Source organism: Crocuta crocuta, unplaced genomic scaffold, assembly GCF_008692635.1.
Source record: "Crocuta crocuta isolate KB4526 unplaced genomic scaffold, BGI_CrCroc_1.0 scaffold407, whole genome shotgun sequence".
NCBI lineage: Eukaryota > Metazoa > Chordata > Mammalia > Carnivora > Hyaenidae > Crocuta > Crocuta crocuta.
Genome location: NW_027551557.1, coordinates 176711 through 190702, shown reverse-complemented (window position 1 = coordinate 190702; position 13992 = coordinate 176711).

The following is a 13992-nucleotide window of genomic DNA, read 5'->3' as shown; positions in this document are numbered from 1 at the left end:
TTTCAGCCCAGGTCATGACCTCATGACTCGTGGCTTCCAGCCCCTTGTCCAGCTCTGTCCTGACAGCTTGGAGTCTAGAGCCTGCTTTGGATTCTGTGTCTCCCTCTCTTTCTGCCTCCTCCCCTGCTTGCACTATCTCTCTCTCTCTTTCTCTCTCTCAAAAATAAATAAACATTAAAAAAATTTTTTAGGAAAACACATTTATTTGCTTATAAACTGATTCTTATTTATACTTCTGTGGTCTTTCCATAATAAGTTGTATCTTTCTGATGGGTTTCCTGGAGCAAATTTCTGAATTCTGTTTCTTTGCCATATAGCATGCTTCTGACCATCCCTTCTTACCCCTTTCAATTGATTAGTTCATAAGAAAGAAAAACTAATTGAAGTCATCATCAAAACAAAATAGGGACTTTAAATCTGCGAAGACAGCAAAATAGAGATTTTATTGCATTCCAAAAGTGAGGTATAAGCTATTTCGGTTCCCCTGCTGTTTTGCCATTTATTATATAACGGCTGTAAAAAACTGGGTTATGTCACAATCTTATGAAACCTTTATATTTCATGGTTGATTTTTCTGCCATCAGCTAAGCTAGCTGCTGCCAAATCTCTTTCAGTAGAAAGAAGTCACTTTAGGTGAAAGACCAGAATAGCTCTTTCAAAGTGGGACGATGTTGTTTGCAGTTACCTTATCTGTCTTTGTTATTCTGAACTTTGATCTAATTACTCACCCATCTGGGAATTTAGCATTAAGAAAAAAGAAAGAAAGCTTTGCAAAAGTTCAAGGGTTAAGTAATTGATGAGTCTCCAGGCATTCTATTGCTTTTCATTCATGCAATATTATAGAGCCATAATTAAGCAATAAATAGATTACCAAGGAAGAGAATAGGTGTATCAGATAGGCTGTAAACTCCTAGACTAGACTGGCAGATCCATGAAAGTGAAGGTGTGGGTTTTATTTGCCAATGGATACCGAGCACTTGGACCATGTATATTTATCATGAACAAAAGCTTGGACCTTAATTTCTAAAGTCAGTACTAGCACAATGGTGAAGACTTTCTGACCTATAACCCAAAGCCACTCTGTATGATCTATACTCAAAGGTGAAGAAACAAGTGCCCTTAGCTTAGAGTCAGGAGGTGGAGCTTCAGTCCTAGCGCTCATTAACCAATTATGTGGCTGTAGCCATTTAATCTCTGTGAGCCTCAAATTCCTTATCTGTAAAAGGGAACAATAAATGCCTTCCAGGACTACTTAGAAAAAAAAAACTGCTTGATGGAATAATTGACAGATTGATGGCCAGCAATTCTAAATTCACTTTTCTCCCAAATGAGTGATATGAAGAATGCCAGGTATAATGAAAGTATAAGGTGAGCAGAGAACAAAAGCAGTTTGTAGAGGCTGTAGATTAAAACATTGATGATATTTATAAATACTAAAGAAATCATTTGATTCTTATACATTTGTTGGAATGTGATGTCTGGGGTCTTAGTAGTTACTGCAAAGCTTTGAAGTCGTCAGATACAATATGGTGATGAAGATTTTTATGTGTTTATGTTCATCCTGACTCCAAGAACTTTTAAAGGAAGTGAACGAACATTTTACCTGGGGACTTTAGACAGTACATAATATATTCCATTTACTATGCTGCATAATATATTACCCTAAAATTTGAGGCTTAAGATAATAATTATCATGTATTATCTCTTACGGTTTCTGTGCTTGAGTTATTTGGAAGTGGTTTGGCTAGCTGGTTCTGGATTGGTGTGTCTCATGAGGATATGGGCTGATAGCAGGTAAGGCTGCAATCTTCTGAGGGTTTAACTGGGGTTAAAGACTCTGCTTTCCTGCTGGTTCACTCATGATGAGGAAGTTTGTATTGGCTCTGGATGGGAGGCCTCAGTTCCTCTCCGTACTGGCCTTTTCATAGGGCTGCCTAAGGCCCAGGGCACTCCATATAAGTGTGCTCACAGCAAGGTGCCTGCATTCCTCAGGGTGGGGGCTGGGAGGGGGTGGCAAACTTTTTCTGTAAAGGACCAGATAGCAAGTATTTTAAGCCCTGTGGGCCACCTCCAGTCTCTGCCACATATTCTTCCCTTTTTAAAAAACTATATTTTGGGGGTGCCTGGGTGGCTCAGTTGGTTGAGTGTCCAACTCTTGGTTTTGGCTCAGGTCATGATCCCAGGGTCCTGGGATCGAGCCCCACATTGGGCTCCATGCTCAGCATGGAGGTTCTTAAGATCCTGCTTAAGATTCTCTCTTCTCTGCCCCTCTACCCAGCACACATGATCTCTCTCTCAAAAAAAAAATTTTATATCTATATTTTAAAAACCTATATTTTATTTTTTATTTTTAAGTTTATTTATTTTGAGAAAGAGAGAGAGAGCATAAATGGGGGAAGAGGAATTGAGTATAGGAGAGAGAGAATCCCAAGCAGGCTCCATGGTGTCAGTGCAGAGCCTCATGTGGGGCTCTGACTCATGAACCGTGAGATTATGACCTGAGCTGAAACCAAGAGTCAGATGCTCAACCGACTGAGCCACCCAGGTACCCCTAAAACACTGTATTTTAAAAATCAGAGGAGCACCTGGATGGCTCAGTTAGGTGTCCAACTTCAGGTCAGGTCATGATCTCACAGTTTGTGGGTTCAAGTCTCACGTTGGGCTCTGTGTTGACAGCTCAGAGCCTGGAGCCTGATTTGGAGTCTGTGTCTCCCTCTCTCTGCCCCTCCCCTGCTCACACTCTCTCTCTGTGTCTCTCAAAAATGAATAAATGTTTTCCAAAAAAAAATTTTTTTTTTATAGGAAAGCCAGTCTTAGTTCACAGGCATACAAAAACAGTCTGTAGGCTGGATTTTGCCCATTAAGTCTAATTCCAGTCCTTGACCCAGAGTAAGCAATCCAAGAGACCAAGATGGAAGCTGCCCTATCTTTAAAGACTTAGCCTGCCAAGTCACACCCTCCATTGTATTCTATTGATTTATGTGGGAGAGGAGTCTATGAGGGTTTGAAGGCTATGCCAAAGGCTAGGATCATCAGAGGACACTGCTGCACGGTGTCTGAGGAACATACCAGTTGATTAATATGATAGACCACACAGAGAATTGTCCTTATCATAAAATACAAGATATTCTACTCCTAATTGCTTGGTATTTTTCTGTATTATTCCCTGAAAGTGTTATACCCAGATCGCAGTATCCTCAATGACCAGAGACCACTGGGGAGACTGAGTCACGCATGCAAAGGCAAAGGGCTTTATTACGGGCTCGAGCTCAGGCTCCCAGACCTCACCAATGCAGTGGATCCGTGCTGAGAGCCTCGAACAAAGGCAGAGTAGGGTTTTTATGGGGTTTGTGACGGGGGAGTTACAGAAGTTGTGGCATGGAAACAGTGATCCAATCATAATTATACAATATCATTGACAGCGGGTTTAACCATACACATTGTCTAGAGTATTTGTTACTTTTGGCGAGACCCAATTACAACATTTAGAGTACTTTTAAATTCAACCAATTACAGAGGGAGCCTAGGGTCTTGTTCGGCGCCTAACAGGTTAACTTTAACATAAGATAGCTAAGATTTATCTATAGTTGCTGGCCTTTCTTGATTGGGCGTTGCCAAGGTAGTGTGGTGGAGTGAAGTGGTGGGCAGTTTCTTCGGCCTCGGGCAATGTGTACCTGCCTGATAGTTTCAGGGAAACTGAAATTTAGGCCTTCTAGTTTAGAGGGGAAACTTAAAGCCTATTATGGAGTCAGTCTGGTTTAGACTTATGTCCTTACAAAAGGTCTAGAAAATAGTAAAGAATTTAAAGAACTAGATTGTGGGTGGAGACTATCTTTTTATCTTCAAAAATCTCACACAACTCCTAACAAAATTATTTTGAAATACTGGGCATCAAATAAATGTTTGTTGAATTAAATATATATATATATATATATACACGCACATATGTACACATATATATGGTATGAACATATGTAGATAGAGTAGTGTCTATAAGGTCTCAAAATAGGCTTTCTTTCTCAGTTGATCCAATTATTCAGCACCTGTAAGTGAAAAGTAAAAGATTATTTATTTTTCCGCCAGTTCTGCTGACTTTACATAGACATAGTATGTGTTTACTGAGGAAAAAAATGTAGGAAAAAACATGAGCAGCAAGATATTTATAGAAATAACCTCACTGTTGGGGCACCTGAGTGGCTTGGTCGGTTCGGCATCCAACTTCGGCTCAGGTGATGACCTCGTAGTCCATGAGTTTGAGCCCCATATTGGGCTCTGTGCCGACAGCTCAGAGCCTGGAGCCTGCTCTAGATACTGTGTCTTTCTCTCTCTCTCTGCCCCTTCTCCACTCACACTCTGTCTCTCACGCTCAAAAATAAATAAACATTTAAAAAACTTAAAAAAAAAATCACTGTCAAAGATATAGCAATCATTCCTTTTTTTTTTTTTTTCTTTTTAAATATCCACTTGTCTTTTTGGCAAATACCTTTGAGTCATATTCTCAAAGATAGTGCCTCAATGACCAGATGTGAGCAAGAATGCAGAGGACTTGACAGAACTTACCAAGAACTACTGGCTTCAACTGGCTTTGTTGGTAATTTTTGAGTTTCCAAATGATTTTAGTGTTATGATCTTTGGCAATGACCTTCTGAAATGAGATAAGGTAAAGCCACCTTCTTACACTCCATGCTGGTTAAATCACAGGTTCAAGTATATCAAGCACCACATTATTGACTTCTCCTCCCCCCCCACACCATGACCTCTAAAAAGCCACAAAGAGGCCTATGCAGATTGTAAGATGTCTTCATTCCTGTATTTCTCATCTTTAGCTGAAGGCAGCATTGCCCATGACACCTAAAAGCAGCTCAGTCTTTGAACTTCTCCAGTAAACAGCAAAATACACTCACACTAATGAATCACAAAGTTTAACGTATGTTCCACAAAAGTTCTCTTGAACTGTGCAAGTCTTTCTTTTGCAGTTCTGGGAAGTGTGTTTCTAAATGCTGGTCACTGAGAAGATCTCCCTATGCATTGTACACATCCCAGAAGGTGTAAGGAAAGAGCAAGGATTTGACTGCACAGAAATGTGAAAAGCTGCCCTAAACACATATCAGAGCCACAGACAAATCAGACGAGGAGCTGATACCCATCTTATGTATGGAGGGTGCCCCAGGGAACCTGCTCTGGAAGGATGTCCATGGTCAGTTGCTAGATGGGGCAAGCAAAGTTCAAAGAGAGTTGCATGAATGTGCAGAGGAAAATGCAGTCGATATACAGTGGCTATCTCTAGAAAGTGGACCGGGTAGGCCTGGGTGGAGAGTGGACACTATCACATTTTACTTTATAAACCTCCAAATTGTTTGGATTTTTTTAAATAAGAGCACATATGACTTTTGTAATTCAAAACAGTTGTAATATGCTGACAATAGCTAAGTTTGGTAGAGCACTCCTGACGGTGCTAAGGGCATTGATGACATGGATTTCTTCATGTAATTTTAGTCATAATGCTGTGGGTAAGGTACTATTATTATGTCTGTGTCACAGATGAGAAACCGAGACACAGACACAGAGCTCGTAAATGGCTGACTAAGAGGATTTTAAAATATATAAACTGTAAAGAATACTATTATCCCAGAAGGAATCAGTGGTACTATCCCTAGCTTTAGAAAATAATTTTAAAAGAATTCATAATTTAGGAAATAATTTAAGTTTTAATTTAAAAAATGAACTGGAGCACATCAAACTCATAAATTATTTTTTAAGAATATTATTAAAATAGAGCAGACACAGCCTTATACTGGATATCTATGACCTAAATCATTTGTGTGCTTTAGAAATATCTTTTGTGTGCACTATAAAAACCCCATGTCAGAATGCCTAGTTGCTAAACTGGCTTGTTTAAAGGCCAAGAGAGGGAAAATCACTAGCAAAAGCATAAACGAGGAGAAATGTGTAATTACAAAGCTAAAATGCTCCAAACTAATTGATGTAGAAAATAAAAATGTGAAGACACCCCTTTCATTGGGTTTATTATCTTAAATTGGCCGCGTCCTTTGTTGTGGACAGCCAGACAGACTGATGAGAGAGGCAGACTGCTCCCTTCATGTCTGTGGTGACACTCAAGAGTCAGCAGCCTCAGCTCCTGCAGGTCCTAATGTGCCTGTTCTATAAAAGAAGGTAGTAAAATCCACCTCCCCTCCATACCTGAAGGCAGCATGTGAAACATACTCTCCCTTTGCTAACAAAGTGATGAGAAAATTACCTACTGTCCACTGGTGATATCAAGTTCTAAATACCCATTATCAGTAAGTCCTTGCAGTGAATGAAATCCACTAACCTTCGAGAAAGACAATGAGCCAGATGTTTCTGCAGTTCCAAAGGGCAGAGCCAACTTTTCAAGAGGGTAAAGTAGAAGGCTACCTAGTCAATCATTTGAATAGCACAAGGTAGAACATCCTGTCCCTAAACGTCTGTGGGCACACCATGTACCCAAAGTTCCACCGTTGGATATCCATCCCTTTGAACTGTTAGAGTCTTCCTTCAGAGTGAAAGTATCTTGACGTCAGCTTGCCACATGGGCAGTTAGTTCAAAGTTGGGTCATTGGGAGTAATGCCTAGAAGGTCGATCAGTCCTCAAGTCAGGAGTTAGGAGGAGCCGGCCTAGGAGAGAGACACAAAAAGATGTTAAAATAAACAAACTGCAAAGAATGTGATTATTCTAAAAAGAATCAGAGTTACTATTCCTAGCTTTGGCCTGCCCCTAGGACTCTAAGAGCTCTCATCCTTCCCAGGTCGGTATGTTCTACAGAAACAGGGCTAGGCTGGTAATCTACCTTCCAAATGCACAAAAACCTCCAGGTTTGGCGAGTTCCTCCTAAAGTCACCTTCCCAGCAAATAGCTAGACTTGGTGGCTCACTGGCATTATTTCTCTCCTCTGCTTTGAGGCTCTGTAGACACACAGAGCTGGGCTCTGGTGCCTAGATGCAGACATGATCTTTCCAAGCTGGACTCCTGAACCCAAGAAGATTGGGGTTTTTTTGTTTTTGCTTTTAAATTATATTGTCATCATGGATTTTCTAATCCTTTCCATAGAGAATGAGTCTGTATTCTGCCCTGATTAAGGATCTGAAGGTCCTAAACAGGAATGCCTTTTCCCCCTCTGCAAAAGGAATTCATTACACTCACATTTTTTTCTCTTAGCATCTAACCTACCATCCCCTGAGTGCCAGCAACACTAAACTAAGGGCCATTCCCAGCAGCCCTGACTGTGAAGAGGTTGTCGCAACAGAAAACTATTAATGTATATTTAATCCGCAGACAGTTGGGAACTGGGAGGAGGGAGGAGTGGCAAGCAAGGAGGAAGGAATTAGCAAATCGCAGAGACGGACACACCCCATGTACCACCCCTTTCAGAGAACCATCTCAGAGATTAACATGAGGAAGTGTTAGGACTTTGAACTCTGAGCAAGGGTTTCCTCACTCAGCCACATAGCAAATTGCAGTGAGAGCATGCTCTGAATTAAGGTGATAAGATAAACTTATCACTAGCCTTCTCTTAACAGTTGTCCTTAACATTTCTGTCAGAATCTTCTGAGTTTCTCCACCTCTCTCCATGTCTCACATTGCTCAGTTTTACCTGACAAACTTAATGAGTTGGTCAAAATATTTTTCATATGAGTTAAATTGCTTCCTACTGAGCCCCCTTCATTTCCTCCCTCTTCCTGGCTCTGCAGAGAAAAAATTCCCAGGATGATGGAGTGCAATCAGGAGGAACTCTTTTCTCCAAGAAGACAATAAAAAGTCAAATAACTCAGCTNTAGTTGGGGAGAGGGAGGGAGGCAAACCATGAGACTCTTGAATGCTGAGAACAAACTGAGGGCTAATGAAGGTCGGGGAGAGGGGAAGGGGGATGATGAGCATGAAGGAGGGCACTTTTTGGGAGCACTGGGTGTTATATGGAAACCAATTTGACAATAANTATTGCCATTGCTTTTCTATTTAATAATAATAATAATAATAATAATAATAGAGACTTACTTAAAAAAATAACTCAGCTCTCGAGGACTGCCAGGGAAAAGCCACTCATGGGGCACAATGGCTCCTTTGTAAGTTCACCCTCACCAACTGCACTCAGTCAGCAGCCTCTGGTTTTTCTGGGCATTTCTCTGATCAGTGCAGGTTCCTGACCTCCACCATGATTACTGTAAATTTCTCTCCTCTCCCTCTCAGCTGTTTCCTGGCTTCCTCATGTTATTAAACATCCAGCCACATGCAGATCATCTTCCTGTCCATTTTACACAGAAGTTGCTGGCAGTTCCTTTTTGTCTTTCTATGCCCTATCCTCTGTCCTGGACTGTTCACAGGACACTCACACTATTTATCTTCTCTTCCTTTTCCCTTCCCTTCTCTTCTCTTCCCTTTCCTTCCCCCCTTCCCTTCCCATCCCTCCCATGACTTCCCTTCCTTCCTTTCCCTTCCCCTCCCTTCCTTAGCCAATTACTCCCTCTCCACTGGTTCTTTATATCTATATCTATACATCCATTCCTTTACCTGTAATACCTGTAATATATATAATGCATGCTACAAATATGAACCCCAAGAAGACAAAAGTTTGTCATTTGTCTTAATTTTGTTTATGATGGTTTTTGTTTGTTTGCCTCATTGTTGTGTTTTGTGGTTTTTTGGCATGCAAATGTTTCTTTCTAAATAATAACATTTATCAAACTTTTCTTTTATTGCATATGGATTTTTAGTTAAAAATACCTTTCCCTTACTAAATACATATGTACATACATCATACATACATACATACATACATACATACATACATAAAGGGGTGACTGGCTGGCTCAATTAAAAAAGCATGTGACTCTTGATCTTGGGGTTTTGAATTTGAGCCCCACATTGAGTATAGCGATTACTAACAACAAACAAACAAAAGCCTTTCCCCACCCTCAAGATATCAAGGAATTCATACATATTTCTTCTAGAATGGTATGGTTTCCTTTTTACATTTACAGATCCAATCCATTTGGAATTTACCCTTATATATGATATGAGGTATGGATCCAATTTTAGAATTTCCAAATAGCTGTTTAGGCATCCCAACATCATTTAGTAAAAAGTCTTAGCCCCAGAGATCTGAGATGTCACTTTTATTATGTTCTAAATGTCTGCATGTATTTGAGTCAATTTATAGATTTTCTATTTATGAATCTACCATAAAGAGAAAAAAAAATCCCTCAAGCCCACATCCTCCTCTGGGTTTGGCCCTAGATCTCTCCTCCACTTTGCATTCGAACTTTACAAAATAGTTGTCTATACTCTGCCTTCATTTCCTACCTCCCTTTACTCTTCAATTCCCTCTCGTCTGGCTTTCACCCTTGTCACTCCATCAAAATATTTTGAACTTGAATTATCACCATGACACTGGATTCCCCAGGCAGATTCTGGACCTCATCTTATTCATTCTCTCAGCAGCTTCCGACATTGTTGAACACTCCTTGAAATGTTCTCTTTGGGGAGGGGGGATGACTCAGTCAGTTAAGCATCTGACTCTTGATTTTGGCTTAGGTCATGATCTCACAGTTTGTGAGTTCAAGCCCCACATCGAGCTCTGCGCTGACAGTGTTAAAGCCTGCTTGGGATTCTCTCTCTCTCTCTCTGCTTCTCTCTCAAAATAAATAAATACACTTAAATTTAAAAAAAAAGAAATGCTCTCCTGATTGACCTGCAAGTCTCTGCCATCTCCTGCTTTTTTTCCTTTTCCTTAGCAAATCTGGCCCCATTTCCTACGTGGGCTCCTGCTGCCTTACCTGGCCACCCAGCCCTGGTGATTCTTCAACTCACTCCCGTACCCCACCCTGCCCCTTAATGCCCACACACTGCCTGCGTTGTCTCATCCCTGCCTGTAGCTTTAATCTGAACCAACCCACAGGTAACTCATCCCTCTCTCCCATCCAGGTCCCACTCCTAAGTGAATCTTTACCCATTTTTTTGACACCCTTCATGACATTTTCTCTTGGGTATTTCAAGGGCATGTCCAAAACTGCACTCAAGAAAGACCCATTTCATTTTGCCCTCATCCCCAAATCTGGTTCGTGTTCTTCCCTGAATAATCCATCAGGTGAAGAAACCCAGACACCCAAGTGTCCTCCTTGACATCTCTTTCCTTACATCCCAGCTCTAAACTATTGCTAAGTCCTCCTGAAGACTTCTATCAGTCTCCTTCTCCCCACAGCACACCCTCATCAGGGCTACTCTCACCTCACAGCTGCATTCCCACCATGGCTGCCAAACTTGTCTCCCTGCTTCCTATTCTTTCCTCATCCTTGTATTTCTCTCTTCACTTGGTGACCCAAGGGATCTATTTGAAATCAAATCACTTCATTTGCCTCCTGTTGCTCTTAAAATGAGCCAAAGTTGTAATGTGGTCTACAGGAGCCTCTGCAGTCTGGTGCCTACTTACCTCTCCCATCTCCTCTTACACCATGTTCCCTTCCCCTTGCTCTCTGAGCTCCACTGAGCGAGCCAATTTTCAGTGTCTCTAATATTTTCTCCTGTTAATGGGCCTTTCTTCATGTCTTTGCTAGGCTACCTTCACCTCCCCTCCCCAGCCCAGCCCCTGCCTTGCTTTTCTTGTCTAGGACCAATGCTCCATCATATATCTGGGTAACATGTACCTCCCTTTGGAAATGTTTTCATCACAGTTTGCACTTGATGTTTCCATGGAAGATTTATTTTTAATATCTCTGAGGACAAGGCCACATCAATCATTTGTTTCAATTTTATTCCAACATGTACCTTGGGGCCTGACAATGGTAAACAAATGAATAAACTTAAATCAACTCCTACTTCTTTCACAGCCTTTGTTTTCTTTTTTAAAAACTTTTAAATAAATAAAAATTTGCTTTTCAAGATGTTTTTATGAAACATGGGATGATGGTTTAGTCTGATACAATGACCAGAATGTTGGGAATCAGGAAATTTTAGTTTAATTCCAGTCTTATAAAACTACTGTGGTAAATTTAGGAATATATTTTAAACATTGCATACTTCTCCAAAACATCAAAATATGGTTGTCTCACTTCTACTTTCACTATTTTAGTTGTTTCATAGTCTTCGCTTCTACTGGATTGTCAAATTCTTGATGGGATACCCCATTGATTTTTGTGTCTCTGTGAGGTCCATCACTTCAAAGCACATAGAAAGTGTTCAACCAATGTTGAATAAATGAGTTAATAAATGTGTAGCACACGATGGCATGATTTTTAATAGCACAGTGAAGATAATGCAATACTAAAAATAGTTGAAGAATTGAGAGTATTTTGGCTTCAGTTTAATCAGAAGCAAAATGTAAACACATGTGCCCCAAATATGGTAAGTCTTTGGTCAGAGGTTTGAATAAGCAGAGCTGATGTCAGGTCAAACCATGTGGTAGGTGTTCAGAAGGACCTTAGAAGAAGCTTAAATAGGGAGTTGAGTAATATATATGCATCTGGAATATCCAGAATACCTGTGTAGGTGAGGCTTTCCAGGAGAGCAGTGAGTATGGAAATTTAAATAAAACATAAAATGTACTTAAATGTGATAGAATATTTTTCTTCATGTAAATGACTTTTGGCAGTAGCTGGTCCAGTGCTGATATATTGGCTCCATGATCAATTGGAACCAAGATCCCTTCTATCTTGCTGCTTTGCCATTTAAATATGTGGCTTTTCCCTCATAACCAAAAATAGCTGCTTGGGTTAAAGCCATTGTATCTGCATTCCAGCCAGGGAGAAACAGGAAGAGAGAAGATGGCCATGCCATCTTACTGGCATTCATATCGCATTGGTCAGTATTTAGTCACAGGGCCACATCTAGCTGCAAGGGGAGCTTGTGAATGCAGTCTTTGATCGAGAAAGTCACGTGCCCAGTAAAACTTAATAATCAGAAGAATTAAGAAAAGTTTGTGTTGCAGGGAATGGAGTTAGGAGGAAATCCATTTAGTAAGCCAGTATTCACACTGCTAGTTTGTACACAGACTGCCAAATGCTACCATCTGGCACAGGTAGTGGCCGGATGAGCGATCATCACACCTCTGCAGGATCTCAGCATCCCAGTGAATCCCACACGGGTGCCTGGTCAGCTCCCTCCTTCACGCCCATGGAGGCTGTTCCAAAGCTCTGCTACTCTTTGAAAGCCATTGTCTTCCTGCCTCTTTGATCTCTGACAAGCCAGAGGAAGTGGATGCTGTCAAGCATGGGTACCTCAGTTTCCCACCCCCATATCTACAATCTTGTCTCTCTCGTTCACCCCTACTGAGTGAGAGGCAAACACAATGCCTACCCTCTAGTTTTGTGTTTGTTTTCTTTCATTCTGTACTTGATGGTGCCCTTTCCCCTGATTAAAATAAATCCTGCCTCTCAAGAAACAAATCCCAGTGGATATTATGGCTTTTCTTAATGTCCTCTCTATCCCAACACTTTTTAAACACTTTCAAGCCTCCCCTATCTTGAAAGACAGAACAAAGGTTCAGGCCTCCCTTCCCTGAGTGTTTTCATCAAGCTACTGCCCTCTCTTTCTCTCTCTCTCTCTCTCTGTCTCTGTCTCTCTATTTGCTTATCCACAGCCCAGACTCCTAGGAAAAACAGTCTCCTTCCCACCTGCTGCTTACTCTTCAACCATTGTAAGCCTATTCCAACCTGACCTCTGGGTCAGACCTCCTGTCTCCCAAAACTGCTCTGGTCAAGATCTCTGATGACCTACTAATTGCCAAATCCAACATTCTCTTTTCAGATTTCATCTTTCCTAACATTTCCTTGGCACACGGCACTGTTGATACTTTCCTTCTGGAAATTCCTTTTATGATCTCTTATGAGCTCTCTGTCCATTTCTTTTCCACCTCTCACTGGTGCTCCTGAGGTGCCCCAAGGTGATCTCATCCCTTTTTCACAACTTCAAATATGTACTCCCTCTGTGCTGATAACTCACACATCCTGATCTCCAGCCTCAGGTCAAAAAGTTCAAGTACAGGGCACCTGGGTGGCTCGGTTGGTTCGGTGTCTGACTCTTGATTTCAGCTCAGGTCATGATCCAAGGTTTGTGGGGTTGAGCCCCAAGTCCAGCTCCATGCTGACAGTGCAAAGTCTTCTAGGGATTCTCTCTCTCCCTCTGCCTCTTTCCTCTGCTTGCTCTCTCTCTAAAATAAAATTTTAAAAAATTAAAATTAAAAAAAATGTTTTAAAGTTCAGGTAGTTCCTGGGATGTTTTCACCAGTATATTGATTTGCTTATATTTCTTTGAATAGCATTTTGGGCTGGATTCAGCTGGGCAATTCTGCTGATCTCACCGGAGTTCACTCATGCAGCTATAGTCCTCTGGTGGTTCATCTTGGCCTCAGTGGCCTAAAATGGACTCAAGATTCTGGTGGTTGGCACTGACTCCTGGCTAGGGCACTTCCGTTCTCCCCTGTAGAGCTCATCAGGCTCATGCGCATCATGGTCTCAGTGTTCCCACACTGGCTGAAAGAGAGAAGGTATACATGTACAAGTACTTTCCAGGGCTCTGCATGTGTTATCCTAGATAGTGCCCCATTCACCAAAGCAAGTCACACAGCCAAACCCCAATTCAAAGGGTAGAGAAATAAATTCTACTTCTTGATGGTAGAAGTAGCAGTCTCAGAGTGCCTGGGTGGTTCAGTCAGTTAAGTGTCTGACTTTGGCTCAAGTCATGATCTCACAACTTGTGAGTACAAGCCCCACATTGGGCTCTATGCTGACAGCTCAGAGCCTGGAGCCTGCTTCAGATTCTGTGTCTCCCTCTCCCTGCTTCTCCCCCACTCATGCTCTGTCTCTCTCTCTCTCTCAAAAATAAATAAAAACGTTAAAAAAAAAGTAGCAGTCTCACAGCAAAGGGTTATACATACAACAGTGGATGGAATTATTACAGTAGACAATCTACCATAATATTCTTCCCATTCCAAACTTGTTTCTTCTCATCATGTTCCTATC